This window comes from Acinonyx jubatus, chromosome X (genome assembly GCF_027475565.1).
Source record: "Acinonyx jubatus isolate Ajub_Pintada_27869175 chromosome X, VMU_Ajub_asm_v1.0, whole genome shotgun sequence".
NCBI lineage: Eukaryota > Metazoa > Chordata > Mammalia > Carnivora > Felidae > Acinonyx > Acinonyx jubatus.
The window spans coordinates 71,182,012-71,198,297 of record NC_069389.1 but is presented as its reverse complement, the minus strand read 5'-3'; positions in this window follow the sequence as shown (position 1 = coordinate 71,198,297).

Genomic DNA, 16,286 nt, shown 5'->3' with positions numbered 1-16,286 from the left:
TTTTCTGGTGAAAAACTGGGAACATTTGCCACTAGTAGGAAAGAAAAAAATGCTTTCCAAAGCAGAAGGAGACTGGATGGAAAGTCTAGGCAAATAAAATAGTAAATATGTAGGTAAATTTTACCAGATACTGCTTCTATAAAACCATGACATCAATAATAATGATGCCTTCTGTAGTAAAAAGAAAACCAAGATAGCATTGAGATTCATGAAAAAAAAGAGAGAGAGAATAAACAAAGGATGGTGAGGAATCCAGAGATCAGCAACAGTTGGCATTTGTTACTATCAATAGTGCTACTGTTGGGAAAGTGAATAAAATATGCCAAAGATGGCCAATGTGGCTAAAACAAACTCTGGCCTCTAGCTTAGAGACACCTCCTTCAGGTTCTTCTTCCTTTGCTGCATGCACAAAAACCCCCATAGATATGGAAGCTGACAACTATAAATTACCCTCCCCACTTGCATTTTGCGCTCAGATCTTTGGAGAAACAGTCTCCTCTGAGCCCACTAATGTTAAATAAATCTCCAATCTACCAAGATCCCTGAGTGCCGCTTGGTTTTTGTGCCAGCACTCCAGCCTTGTTTTGTAACATATTTGGTTCCCTGACCAGGAAACTCAACCCCACTGGCCCATTGTTGCCACTTGTTTGGAAGAATGGCGAGGCGGTGACGGAGTGAGGGATCGCAAGGGAGAAGGCGCGCCCTGCCTGAATTTCGGCAGTCTCCTACTCGGTCGCCTCGGGCCAGCCCTGCTCCATTGTTCCCAATGGACTCGAAGAGACCTGGTAGGTGAGGACCTGGACCAGACGTCAGAACCGGTAAGGCCAGGGCCCCAAAGTAGTCAGACCCACCCAAAAGGGTGGAAGCAGGATGTGATTAATCCCCAGAGGCCTTAATGGTCTCACAAGTAGAAAATTTTGTGGGAGGGGATGTAATAGACTCTGGTGTGTGTGTGTGTGTGTGTGTGTGTGTGTGGATTGGCCAGGCTTGCCAATTGAGTTCGAGTTTGTGCCTCCATGGACGGTCACCCTTAAGGTCCCCAAAAGTCTATGGAGTCTGAATGGGCTCTCCTGTGTCGTGGTGAGAGTATAAGGTCTAGGGCGGTATCAGATCAGACTCGGATTGCAAGTCACAAAGCTGAGTCCCCTACGGCCAAACCTCACCTAAAGTTTCCCTCAGAAATGCAACCAGTGGAGTATCTGATTCGTCCTCTCATCCGAGGGGATACCCTCCCTTTGTCTGTCTTTGCGACACAGAACACGAGAAAGAAATTAATGTGATCAAAACAGAGTAAGGCTACGATTTTAGAGGTCATGCTCAAAAATTTTAAAAAGGGACTTTCAGGAGATTATGGGGTGAAAACGACACCCAGGATGTTAAGGACCTTTTGTGAACTAGAATGGCCCATATTCCATGTAGGATGGCTCCCAGAAGGGACATTAGATGCCCAAATAGTGCACCAGGTTTGGCTAATAGTCACTGGGAACCCAGGCCACCCTGATCAATTTCCATACATCAACTTCTGGCTTGAAATTGCCCGAACTCCCTCACCTTGGGTGCGATTCATCCTTAGCAAACAGAGCCAGGCAAAGGTTTTAGCCACTTTATCTGAAGGCTCACCCAGGGAGCCAAAGAAGCAACCCACCGCTCTTCTAATATTTAAAGGAGACATGGAAAAAGATACTGTCTTTCTGCCTCCTTATGACTCATCAAGCTCCCTCCTCCCTCCCCCTGAGTTTGAAACTCCTCCCATGTCTATTTCTCCACTGCTTCTGCCCATCTCCCTGCCCCTCTCTGACCCGGAAAACACCCCCCACACACACACACACACAGGGGCCAGCAGCCAGACTGCACCCAAAACCCAGACCTAGTGCTCTCCAAATGTCTGTAAGGGAGACTAGAGAGCCTGAAAGACGGAATGAGGACAGAACAGTCAAGCCCAGCTCTTCCATGATGTATTATTAACCTTTCTCTACAATTGACCTCTTCAGTTAGAAACACACACTCTGTCATACTCTGAAAAGCCACAAGCAATGGTTGACTTCATGGAGTCCCTCTTCCAGACCCACTGACTGACTTGGGAAGATTGTCAACAGTTACTCCGTATTCTGTTTAATACAGAAGAAAGTAGAAGGATAATGAGAAAAATACGACAGTACCTAGAAGATCATGAACCTCCAGGTATTAATGACCCTGCTATCTGGGCTCATGCTGCTGGGCCTGAAGAACACCCAACATGGGATTTCACCACAGAAAAAGGACAAGCCCACATCCTACAGTACAGGAAGCCCTCTTTTGGGGATTCTGAGATGGAGCCAAAAAGCCCATGAACATGACTAAAATATCGTCAGTCGCACAGCACCCTGGGGAGTCTCCCAGAGACTAGTATGAAAGATCATGTGAAGCATGCCATGTATACACCCTGTTTGACCCCAAGTCACCAGAAATTCAACAAATGGTAAATACCTCTTTTGTGACACAGGCTGCCCCATATATCAGGAGAAAACTCCAAAAAGTTGGAGAGCTTTGCCAGGATGAATATCACTCAGCTGATAGAGGTCACCAATAAAGTTTTCATGAAAGGGAAGTCGCATCCAACAGGGAAGTGTAGAGAAGACTAAAAAAGAAGGCCACTGTTCTCACAGCAGCACTAAAAGAAACAGACACTGCAAAGATGTGAAGACACCAACCACCAAAAGGGGGGAAGCCCAGAGCCCCCTTATCAAGGACCAATGTGCATACTGCAAAGAGAAGGGACACTGGAAGAATGAATGTCCGAATTGGAAGGGGCCCTCAAAAGCCAGCCAATATCGGGAGGAACCTTGAGGTGAGAACCTTGTTGGTCTGGCCAGGATAGAATCGGACTGAAGGGACCAGGCTCTTTCTCTCTTGGTCGAAATGAAGGTAGGGGGGCACACAATAACGTTCATGGTTGACACTGGGGCTGAATACTCCGTTGTTACTTCCCAGGTGGTGCCCTTAAGCCAAAAGACGGCAACCATACTTGGGGCCACTGGTACATGGGTGATGCAATGGCCTTTCTGTCAAGCTCAACAATGTGAACTTGGGGGTCACAAGTTCTGACATGAGTTCCTCTATTTACCTGACTGCCCAATTCCTCTCCTGGGCCAGGATCTGCTCTCCAAACTTGGTGCCCAGATAACTTTTGAGCCCAGGCCTTACCCTGTAGCCCCTCAGATTTCAGGCTTACATTTCCCTCTGTATGGGCTGAGATAACCCACCTGGACTAGTTTGGAGTTGGGCCCCATAATTGTTGACCTGATCCCTGGAGCCAACCTCAGAGACACTCGAGGCTAGAATAGGTATAGAAGAACACTTGACCAAGCTCAGAGAAGCAGGTATTCTAATTGAGTGCCAATCAGCTTGGAATACCCCACTCTTGCCAGTCAAGAAGCCAGGAGAAGGATACCGACCAGTACAGGATTTGAGGACCATTAACAAAGTGACTGTTTCCTTACACCCAGTGGTTCCAAACCCATATACTCTCCTCAGCCAGATTCCGGCCAGAAATCTCCTCAGCCAGATGGTTTACATGACTTGACCTAAAGGATGCTTTCTTCTGTCTCTGTCTGGCTCTTCGAAGTCAACTATCATTTGCCTTTGAATGGACTGAGCCCATTACAGGGCGCCAGATGCAGCTGACCTGGACACGACTTCCCCAAGATTTCAAGAAGTTCCCCACTCTTTTTGGGGAAGGAATAGCTGCAGACCTCAGTGACTTTCTGAGGAAAACCACAAGGTGTGTCCTCCTCCAATATGTAGACGACCTCCTCCTTGCCAGTGACACCCAAAAAGACTGTATGAAAGGTATCAAGGCCCTCCTGCAGCTCCTATCCTACTCAGGGTACCAAGCCTCTTGGGAAAAGGCACAGATTTTTCAGCAGCAAGTCTGATACTTAGGCTTCCTCCTCACAAAAGGAAAAAGAGAACTAGGACCAGAAAGGAAGAAGGTTGTTACCACACTGCCACAGCCCCAAACAAAATGAGGCTTGTGTTAATTTTTAGGAGTCACAGGGTTCTGTCACATTTGGATTCCTGGATTCTCAGCCATAGCAAGGCTCCTCTATGACCTTTTGGGAGGGCCAGACTGGGAGCCCCTTGCATGGACTGAGGAGGCAAAGACTGCTTTCACAGAAATAAAGTTGGCTTTGGGAAGAGCCCCAGCCCTGGGTTTGCCTGACATAGAAAGGGCCTTTAACCTCTTCATACATGAAAATGACAAAATAGCCCTTGGAGTGTTAACTCAGAGCATGTGACCTTGCCAAAAGCCAGTAGCCTACCTGTCAAAAAAACCTTGATCCAGTGGCTGCAGGATGGCCACCGTGCCTCAGAGCGCTGGCAGCCACAGTCCTGCTCACCAAGGAGGCAGACAAATTCACACTTGGACAAACACTTAATGTTAAGGTCCCACATGATATCATGTCACTCATAAGCACCTAAGTATATCATTTCTTCTCCAATTCTCAGCTGACACATTACCAAGGCCTTCTCTGTGAAAACCCAAGGGTCACTCTTGAAACAGTAAGAACACTAAACCCGGCCACCTTTCCTCCCATGGAGGAGGGAGAACCCAACCATGACTGTTCCAAAGTAGTGGTTGAAGTCTAAACCAGCCTCCTGGACCTCCAAGACCAGGCCATAACAAGCCTGGAGGTCACCCTGTTCACCAATGGGAACAGCTATTTACAAGAGGGCAGCTGAAGAGCAGGATATGTGGTAACCACAACCACCAAAGTTCTGGAAGCCAAGGCCTTGCCAGAAGGATGGTTGGCACAATGAGCTGAACTGTAGGTCCTAACCTGAGCTCTCATTCTTAACAAAGGTAAACGGGTTAACATCTACACTGATTCCCGGTATGCCTTTGCTACTGTGCATGTACACGGGGCCATCTATAAAAAAGAGGCCTCTTTACTGCTGCAGGGAAAACTATCAAAAACAAGGAAGAAATACCCAAGCTTCTTGAGGCCCTATGGCTGCCAGATAAGGTAGCTATCCTACACTGTAAGGGACATCAGAAAGGAGATGACCCCATAACTCGAGGAAATCACCTGGCTGACAAAACAACCAGAGCAGCCGCCTGTGGTGACCCAGGTGAAGCTCCTACCTACACTATCACTCTTGGACCCCAGAGGGAAGCCCCCCACCCCAGTATACAAAGGAAGACAGAAGTTGGGCCTCGACAGAAGGGGGCACACTAAGCAAAGAAGGATGGTGGGTCATGCCAAATGGACACATCTTTGTCCAGTCCTCTGTCGGAAAACACCTAGTGAAGGAATATCACCAATTGATGCACCTAGGGAAAACTGCCTAGAGGCCCTCCTCAAAAAGAACTACAATATCAGCCAGCTGCTGACATTATGCCAAGCTATCAGTGAACAATGTGTAACATGTGCCAAAACCAAAGCTTGGTCTGCCCCACGTCCCCCGCCTGACACACAAAGGATGGGGGCTGCCCCTTTCTAATACTTAGAGGTGGACTTTACTGACATACAACCAGATAAAGGGTTCAGGTACCTTCTTGTAATAATCTGCACATATTCGGGATGGGTCAAAGCATTCCGGACCAGAACGGAATGAAGTCGCGAGGTGGTCAAAGCTCTTCTATGGGAGATTGTGCCTCGGTTTGGTCTACCCTTAACCATACAAAATGATAATGGACAAGCATTTGTGACAGACATTATACAAACCATGACAAAGTCCCTCAACATTACCTGGAAACTGCACACTGTTTACCGACCCCAGAGCTCAGGGAAAGTAGATTGGATGAATCGCACCCTCAAGGAAACCCTGGCTAAGTTCCACCAAGAGACTAATCTCCCATGGCCAGATTTACTACTGCTGGTCCTCCTGTGTGCCTGATGCACGCTTGGGGCACTATGATTCTCCCCTTTTGAATTATATATAGGCAACCCCCACCCATGTTTAGGAAAACTCCCAGGAGACCTACACGAGATAGGAGACATAGGAATAAGAGCTTCCAGACCTTGGGGGAAGTCCTAAACAAGTTACAGAATACACCATAGAGAGGGCCCCAATTTACTTAGGGACCCCTGTGCACCCCTTGCACAGAGGGGTTTCAGCCAGGAAACTCTGTGTGGGTCAAAGATTGGAATAGGGAACCTCTTAATCCATGGTGGGCTGGGCCTCATACTGTTATTCTAGAAACTTTTACAGCCCTTAAAATTTCAGGTATCACCCCATGGGTCCATCACTCCAGAGTTAAGAAGCCCAACTCAGAAGAACCCACAACCTGGAGAAGTGATCCAAATGCAGTCAACCCATTTAAACTGACCCTCAAAAGGGAAACTGGGCCCTGAGACCTCCAGCCCTGCTTCAGCTACACCCGGAAGCTGGCTGGCCTGTGCACGGCAGAAGCTTGAGGAATCAATGTGTGAACCTAGCCCAGGGGTTTGGATGCAATTCTGCCAGCCCTTGCGCCTTACTGGTGTCATAGCCCTGATCTTACTTCTTACTGTTGGGCTGATAGAGACTGTACCAACAATCAGGACATGGGACAAAAGATGCATGCTGGGTCTCACATACATCCTCTGGATGGAAGGATTATTAAGTATTGACTGTATATAACCTCTCTCACCCTCACAACTGTCGCTTACCCACTTTGTCCCAGGATTGTTATACGACAATAAGGGGGTCAAAGGCATTCAGCGCCTTCACCTCCCTCTACAAAGATTGCTGCAAGAGAAAAACACCCACTCTCTGTCAGTCACCCTCTACAAAGATTGCTACAAGAGAAAAACACCCACTCTCTGTCAGTCACCCAGTGCTCCAAAGACCATAGAGATAACCCAAAATGTCAGGAACCCATGTCACAACAAGGCCCTTCAGAGAGGGAAGCGAACTTACCTTCCTCAATGGGAGATCTCAGATGGGAGAGGGATGCAAGACAGGGCCCTTCAAAAGTTTATAAAGGATACCCAGGATAGGGTAATATAAGTCATAAAGGCGACCACTCCCCTGGAAGCCTACCAGGGTTTGAACCTTTCAGCCCTCAATCAGATGATTACCAATTCCCCACTCCAGCGTTGGGCCAACACTACTCTACAAGTCCTCCATAAAATAGATAATCACACCCAAACCTGCTGGATATGCTTGCCTCTCAGCCAGAGGGCTTACTTAGCCACTCCTTACCTTTTGACCTTGGAAGCTCCTGAAAATCTCAAAACCAACACCTTTGTCTTAATTGAACCCCTGGCCACTGGGCTCCATCTCACAAATGCCGACAATCTAATCTGTACAGTCCCTGAAAATATGAATGGTACCTCTCTATGTGGAAGAAATATAACCTTAAAGAGGAATACAACCCTATGTTCAACCCCTGGGGTGTTCTATCTGGTTCTGATTTGGCCTACCCATGCTTAGAGGCCAACTGGACTCAGATATGTTATTCCATCTTTCTAACCCCAGAGATATCCATATACACTGAAGATCAGTTCCTAACAGCCTTTAATCCCAAGTCCTGGGCTAAACGGGCAGTCCTGCTACCCATTCTGATAGGAGCAGGAATTGCAGCAGGAATAGGAACCAGAATAGGGGGCATAGGTTCATCTGTAGGCTATACCATAGACTATCTCAAGAGCTGAATGAATTCATGCAACAAGTGGCAGATTCTCTGGTAACCTTACAAAGCCAAATTAACTCTCTGGCGGCAGTGACCCTCCAAAATAGGCGAGCCCTCGATCTCCTCACTTCAGAAAAAGGAGGGACTTGCATCTTTCTGGGGGAGGAAGGTTGCTATTTCATAAACCAGTCAAGAATAGTTACAACTAAGGTTAAGGAACTCAAGGAAATAATTCAACATAGACAACAGGAAAGTATCAATCAATGAAAAGGATGGGATCTCATGGATTGAGCATCCTGGCTTCCTGCCCTGGCAGAGTCCCTCCTCTCCATAATTTTACTTGTATCTATTGGCCCCCGTATACTGAATGTCGTGGCATGTTTTATTGAAAACACTGTTGCTCGCCAAACTACAGCATGCATCTTAGCCTTCCAAAATTACCAACCTGTAAAACTGAAAGTTGATGCCTACTAAAAGTTTTGTTTTTTAAAGGCATCAAAGGGGAGAATGTTGGAGAAGTGAATAAAGTACACCAAGGATGGCCGATGGGGCTAGAACAAACTCTGGTCTCTAGCTTAGAGACCCCTCCTCCAGGTTCTTCTTTCTTTGTTTGCTGTATGTGCGAAAAACCCACAGATATGGAAGCTGACAACTATAAATTATCCTCCCCACTTGCATTCGGTGCTCAGATCTTTGTAGAAATGGTCTCCTCTGAGCCGCTGGTGTTAAATAAATCTCCGATCCACCAAGATCTCCGAGTGCCACTTGGTTTTTGTGCCAGCATTCCAGCCTGTTTCTGTAACACTACAAGTGAAGAGAAGGAAATAGTGTTCTCAGAGCAAAAGGAGAGTTAAACTTGGGAGAAGTTTCCCAGTGACAGCTGTCATCACTGGGACATAAAGCTGCTGTCAAACACTAACCAATTAAGCACAGAAGGTACGGACAGGACAGAAAGAAAAATAAACGTTTTTACATCTATATTGCAAGTTCTTGTTTATGGCTCCCTCTGGTGAAATCCAAAGGAATAGGAACATCAAAAGACACAGTAAATAAAATGAAGAGGTAAGCCAGAGTAGAAAACAAAATTTCCTATGGGTTTAAGCAGCAAAGAACTAATATACTGAATATATAAGGAAATTTGAAAAATCAGTACGAGAAAGGGAGAAAATTCAGTAGGAGGAAAAAAATGGACAACTTGATTAAACACTTCACAGAAGAGAAAAACAAAACTAGAAATTATTTACACATGAAAAGGTGTTCAATTTTATATGTAATCTCCAAACTATGAAATAATGCTTGCATGCCTATGAGAATGGCAAAATTAAAAATTCTAGGAATATCAAGGGTGAGCAAAAATTAAAAAAAAAATAGGAATTCTCATGCATTGCTAGTAAAAATGTAAATTGACATAATAATTTTGAAAGTTATTAGGCAATGTCTAATAAACTTGACCATATGCATTCTTTATAATCTAGCAGTTTGTCTACAATGTATTTATCTTCAAACTTATGTATGTATGCACCTAGATAAATGCACAAGGATGCATATTGTAGCATTGTCCCTAATATCTCCTAATTGGAAATAATATAAGTATCCATCAGCAATAACAGAGGTGAATAAACTGCTGAATATTCAATTAATTGAACATTAGCATTTAAAATGATTGAACTACATCTACACATAATAGCATAAATGAAATTTAGAAATATTTACTGAAAGAAGTAAGTCACAAAATAAAATATAGTATAATTTCATTCATTTAAATTTATAAAAATACTGGGCACCTGAGTGGCTGCGTTGGTTCAGGGTCCAACTATGGCTCAGGTCATGATCTCAAGGATCTTTTGAGTTTGAGCCCTGCATCAGGCTTTGTACTGATAGCAGCTCAGAACCTGGAGTCGCTTCAGATTATGTCTCTCTCTCTCTCTCTCTGTCCCTTCACCACTTGCATTATGTCTCTCTCTCTCAAAATAAACATTAAAAATTAAATTCATAAAAATACTAGCCAAACAATGGTATATTGCTTAATTATGTATAAAGTGATAATGTATTAAAGAGGAACATTGAAATGATTATCACACAGGATTGTGGATAGTTCATCCATAATAAAAAAGAGAGGGAGAGAGAGGAGAGAGAAGAGAGAGAGAGAGAGAGAGAGAGAGAGAGAGAGAGAGAGAGAAAGTAGAGAGCATACTTGAATAGTTGTAGAGAAGTCCACAGGTAGGATAGTAAGAAACAGACTCTAGATCAAAAGTGCATGGTATACACTCCAGTTGCCTGACCTTGGGGAAATTTTGTGATTTCTCTTTGTCTCTCAGCCTCCTCATCTGTAAAATAGGGAAAATAGTGGTAGTTAACAAACAGAAAGTTCCCAGAAAAATCTGAGCACATAGGAAGCACTGAATAAGTGGTAGTTATTGTAAGTATTATTGATTTTAGGTTCCCCATTTACTCAATATTTATTTAGGACCTACTGTATGACAGAAACTTCAAGGCATGATGTTTACCCTCAAGAGGAATATACTATATCAGAGGAGGTGGTCATCTAGACAAAAATTTTATGAAATTAAATATGTGACACTGTATTATAAATGTTTTACTAAAATAAAATGGACTGCAACTGAATGTACAAAGTTTGGTGTAATGACCAAGCCATTAAATTTCTCACCAACTTAATCCAGTTTATGCAAGTGAAAAAATGTAGTTTTGTTATTTTTATTTGTTTTAAAATTTATCATCTACTAGCTTATCAATTCTTAATAATTGTCTAGATATGGCCAGAATCCAAGATCTTACAATATTCTGTCTTTCCAATTAAATATCACATTCTCACATATCCATTCAATATTTATTAACATTCATCATATGTAAAGTCATGAGATTAACACAAGGATGTAAACCAGTCCTTCTCAAAAATGACAGCCCAATGTGAACGCAGACATGTAAAAAATAGGCAATTTGATCTAATATTGTAAATGTGCCAAAAGAGATTAGAATAAGTTTCTGCAGGAGCATTTAGGAGGTAAGAACAGTTGTTCAGTACCCTGAGAGGTCAGGCAAGGTCTTTCTGGAAATGTCATATGTGAACTAAAATTTAGGAGAGGAGTAGAATGTAAATAGATGAAAGTAATGAAGTAGGCACCAGGATATTTAGGGAAGTATTAGAATAATGTCGGAAAATTGTATGAAGCAGCATGTAATGTTCTGTAATTTAAAGTGGTATGGAAAAACTGGAGATTAGGGTGCAGTGACTGGTGAGCAGTGAAGTTGAGAGATGGAAGCAGATAAGATGAGGCTAGAGCATTAAAATCCTTATATGCTAAACTAAGATGTTTGGCTTTCATTTCAAAGATGATGAAAAAAAAAAGATGATGAAAAACCATTGAACTGAAAAACTTCAAGCACAAAAGCAAATTGTCTTCCTGACCAACCTGTAACCATTTGTATCTAATGTCTCCTTTATACCCAATTGAAGCTCCTGCTTTTAGTAAACAAGATTGAAACCCAGATCTGGCTTATTTAAGAAATTGACTTTGATTAGTATGTTATACTATGGCTCAAGTAGTTCACTCTTCCTCAAACTTATACCCATTGCCAACTTGTAAGCAATCAGCAAGAAGGTGAGGGAGAGCCATTAGGGAGTGTTGTGGAGTGTTAAGTAATTAAAAGGGGGGCATCTAGAAGAAGATTTACTATGCTTTTATTGTAGTGGACAGGGAAGAGAAATCTTTTATACCCCATTTCTCCTCCAGGTATATGTAGCAAGTCCTGACTTGCTCCAAATACCTCCTCTTGCCTCAGTGACTAAATTTGGATAAGGTCAAAGGCCCTAGCAGAAAGTAAATGCCTGGATTGACTTCCCCAGACCTTAGGAACAAGTGCAATTGACCTTGTACTTAGAAATGTGCCCACTGACCTTCCAGATCCTGATGTCCAATGAAGCCATCTGGGACAACAGAATACGTTTAGCTCTTTTGATGCATTCTTTCCCACCTTGTGTCTTCCAATAAAAAGTAAGTCTAGATGTTTAATTCTCAAACAGTTTTCAAAGACTGAATTACATAGGAAAAAAGGGACTGCCTTTAAAATGGAAAACAAAACAAAACAAAACAAAACAAAATACTAAACTGGAAGAAGCCAGGATATTTTCCTATGACAGTAAACAAAAAATTATAAGATTTAACTGCAAAAGATGAGAATTCCACTAGTGTGAATCAAAGGAGTATAGAACCCAAGGGCTACCTCTGTAACTTGCAGGAAAGGTATTATATTTGTCTTTTTATAGTAAGCAAATGTGTGTGTGCTATAGGAGTCATATTAAGGAGAAAGTGAAGGAGATTGAGAAACACCTTTCTCTAGACCCCACATTAATCAGGGGGAATAAAGATATTGTTACAACAATTGTATAAATACTGTAAAAGAAATCCAAAAATATAGTTCTTCGACAATGGGGAAGGGAATTGATTCAAGCAACTAGACAGAGAAAATGACATTAAAGAGAAAAGGGAAACAAAACCTGTGCTCTTAGAGAAACATAGTTAAATATAAAGCTGTTTACAGACAGGCTATTTCCCAACTTTGAGGGAACAGAAGCACCTTTGATATACAGCCAACTGTGAGGAGACTGGAAAGGATTCAAAATAAAAAGTTAGGTGGACAGAATCTAGGAACTTGACACAAGAGGATGGAGAGAAATAAAAGAAATAAAAGAAATGAGAAAGGAAACTGCTAAACTTTGGGTTTGTCTTTGACAACCCCATAGAACAGGAACTAAACTGCTAAACTTACTCAATGAGAAGTCAAATAATTACATACAATCACCCTCCTAAATTGCCTCGATGTCAATTAAGAAAGATTATAAATCCTGAGGAATGGGTTAATTGGGAACTCTATAGAGGAGAGGTGGGTAGAGTTTTTCTGAATACTTTCAAAGGAAGCGGCATTAATTGGGTCTCTGAAGTCTCTGCTTGGACCAAATACTCCAAAAGAGAGCTCCGATGGCATTGATATCAAGAGGATATCATTTCAGATGTAACATCTGAACCCATTGTATGGCATGAAGGAGGGATGACTCCCCCCAGCCCACGTTTACCTGATGGGCCAGTTCATTCAGAACTTTGGAAAATTGGCACTGGATTATTAGGCATGGCAGCTTGGAAAGGCCACTTAATGAATATTTCAAAAAAAATTACCATCTCTTTTAGATTAAATGAGACTCATAAAATTCAAGCATGTGTCAGACTTCCTTTTCTCTTTATATTAGGCATGCCTCATTGGGACCCTGATAACAATCTTCTTACTTGCCATAATTATTCTTTTTATACTTCTCTTAATTCTACTATTTCTTTTAACCAGGAAAAACAAAGCTTATATATCCTTAAGGCACATAATGGGGTTTGGATGCCTGTAATCATGGATTGGTCTTGGCAACACTCCCCTGAAATGTATCTTATAGATGAAATATTGAAACGTGTCTTACACTGCACCCAAAGGTTTGTAGCTTTACTGGTAACTGCTGTACTTGGGATTATAGCTATTACAGCTACAGCAGCAACAGCTGGTTTTGTGCTGCATCAGACTGTACAAAACACCCACTTTGTACAAAACTGGCATCAAGATTCAGAAAGGCTATGGAACAGCCAATGGCTGATTGATAGACAAATAGACAGCCAATTATCTGACTTGCAACAAACTGTGCTTTTTCTAGGAGATCAATTGATTAGTTTACAACAACAGATAAAAGCTTCAAAGTGATTGGAACATAACATTTTGTGTCACCACCCATGTATATAATCAAAGATACCGTGGGAGCTGGTGCATTGACACCTTCTTAATCAAGGCAATACCTCTGCTGATACAGCTCAATTACAAAAGGACATTAATGAATCATTCAAAATTAAACTTGAGATGATTTCTGGTACTCCTTCTCTATCTGAGATAACTAATCGAATCTCGGAATTCAATCCAATGAATTATATAAAACCCTTAAACTTTTCTGCGATTGGTATTTTTATATTAATATTTGTCTTATTACTTTGCATATACTTAGTCTGGAGAAGACGACAGCAACCAAGCTGAGAATATGCCTCATGAGCCTCTGTCTTTGCCCTCCAGCTTTGCCAAATGAAAGAAAAAAGGGGAGATTTGGGAGATGCAGGAGAGAAGCATCAAAGGAAAAGACTTCAAAAGGGAAGGGCTGGAGAAGGTGCAAGGCCTTAGCACATGTTTACACAGCTGAAGGCAGATGTGGTTCATAAGGAGCCTAGAGCCATTAACATTGTCCAGGGCCAGATCCTCCTTCACACCTGACACTTCCTAGTGTTATAGAAACCAATTAACTCGAAATTCAACCTTGAAAAGCTAAACCCTTAGATTGATTAACACACTTGCTTAGCTGACTTTATGCACGTAGTCTTTAGCAATTATCCTAATAAAAAGAAGCTTCATTCTGGAGTCGGAGCCTCATTCTGACTCCAGTATGAGAACCTTCACTTAACTGCATTTTGTTTGCAGACTCATCTTTTGCGACTCTGGCCATACTCCTTGACACACACAGACAAACTAGATTTTATTTATTTATTTACTTTTTTATTTTTTTAATGTTTAGTTTTGAGAGAAACAGAGAGACAGAGTGTTTGTGGGGGAGGGGTAGAGAAAGAGGGAGACACAGAATCCAAAGCAGGCTCCAGACTCTGAGCTGTTGGCACAGAGGCTGATGTGGGGCTCGAACGCACGGACCACGAGATCATGATCTGAGCTGAACTTAGCTGAGTGAGCCACACAGGTGTCCTGACAAACTAGATCTTAAATCAAAGACTATAGAAATGCATGAAGAAGAGCACTATATCAAAATAAAGTGGTCTATCCAGGGGCGCCTGGGTGCCTCCATCAGTTAAGTGTCTGACTCTTGGTTTCAGCTCAGGTCATAGTCCCATGGTTGATGAGATCAAGCCCCACATCGGGCTTTGCACTGACAGTTCTGAGCCTGCTTGGGATTCTCTCTCTCTCTCTCTCTCTCTCTCTCTCTCTCTCTCTCTCTCTCTCTCTCTTCCTACCTCTGCCCCTCCCCTGCTCATGCTCTCTCTCTCTATCTCTCTCTGTCTCTCTATCTCTTTCTCTCTCTCTCTCTCTCTCTCTATATATATATATATATATATATATATCTTAAAATGAATAAATAAACTTTAAAAAAGGGGTCTATTCAACAAGAATATCTAAACATTGTTAATATTTAGGCCCCCAACTTGAACACCTAAATATACAAATGAATTAATAACAAATACACAGAATCTAATTCACAAAAATACAATAGTAGTAGGGGACTTTTAACACCCAACATACATAAATGGATAGATCATCTGAAAGAAAATCAACAAGAAAACAATGGCTTTGAATGACACACAGATATATTCAGAACATTTCATCCTAAGACAGCAAAATACACATTGTTTCTGAGTGTACATGAGACATTCTCAATAATATATCACATAATGAGTTCACAAATCAAGCCTCAACAGGCACAAAAAATATTGAGATCAGGGGCGCCTGGGTGGCGCAGTCGGTTGAGCGTCCGACTTCAGCCAGGTCACAATCTCGCGGTCCGGGAGTTCGAGCCCCGCGTCGGGCTCTGGGCTGATGGCTCAGAGCCTGGAACCTGTTTCCGATTCTGTGTCTCCCTCTCTCTCTGCCCTTCCCCCGTTCATGCTCTGTGTCTCTCTGTCCCAAAAATAAATAAAAAAAAAAAACGTTGAAAAAAAATATTGAGATCATATGAAGTGTATTTTCCGACCACAGCGCTATGAAACTTGAAGTCAGCCACAAGAAAATATTGGAAAGAACAGAGATACATGGAGGTTAAACAACATCATTCTAAAGAGTGAATGGGGTAAACAGTAAATAAAAGAATAAATATAAAAATACACAAAAACATGGCAGTCCAAAACCTTTGGGATGCAGAAAAAGCAGTCCAAGAGAGAAGTTCTTAGCGATATAGGAATACCTTCAAAGCAAAAAAGTCTCAAATACTCAACCTAACCTTACAGGACCTAGAAAATGAACAAATACAACTTAAAACCAGCAGAACAAGGGAAATAATGAAGATTAGACCAGAAGCAAATGATATAGAAACAACAACAACAACAACAACAACAAAACTCCAGTAGAACCGATGTGGTGTCTAGGTGGCCCAGATGGTTGAGCATCCCACTCTTCATCTCAGTGCAGGTCATGATTTCACTGTTTATGGGATCAAGCCCCATGTTGGGCTGCCTGTTGCCAGTTCAGAGGCTACTTGGGATTCTCTCTGTCCTCTCTCTGCCCCACCCCAGCTTGCATGATTTATCTCTCTCAAAATAAATAAACAAACTTAAAAATTCACTTTAAAAAGAGTGGAACAGATCAATGAAACCAGGAGCTGGTTCTTTGAAAGATTTAATAAAATAGATAAACCCATAGCCAGACTTATCAAAAGAAAAGAGAACAGACTCAAATAAATTAAATCACAACTGAGTGAGTAGAGATCACAACCAACACTGCAGGGAAAAAAACAATTATAAGAGAATATTATGAAAAATTACATGCCAAAAGATTTGGCATTCTGAAAGAAATGGATAAATTCCTAAAAACATATTAACTACCAAAACCAAAACAGGAAGAAAGACCAAATTTGAACAGACTCATAACCAGA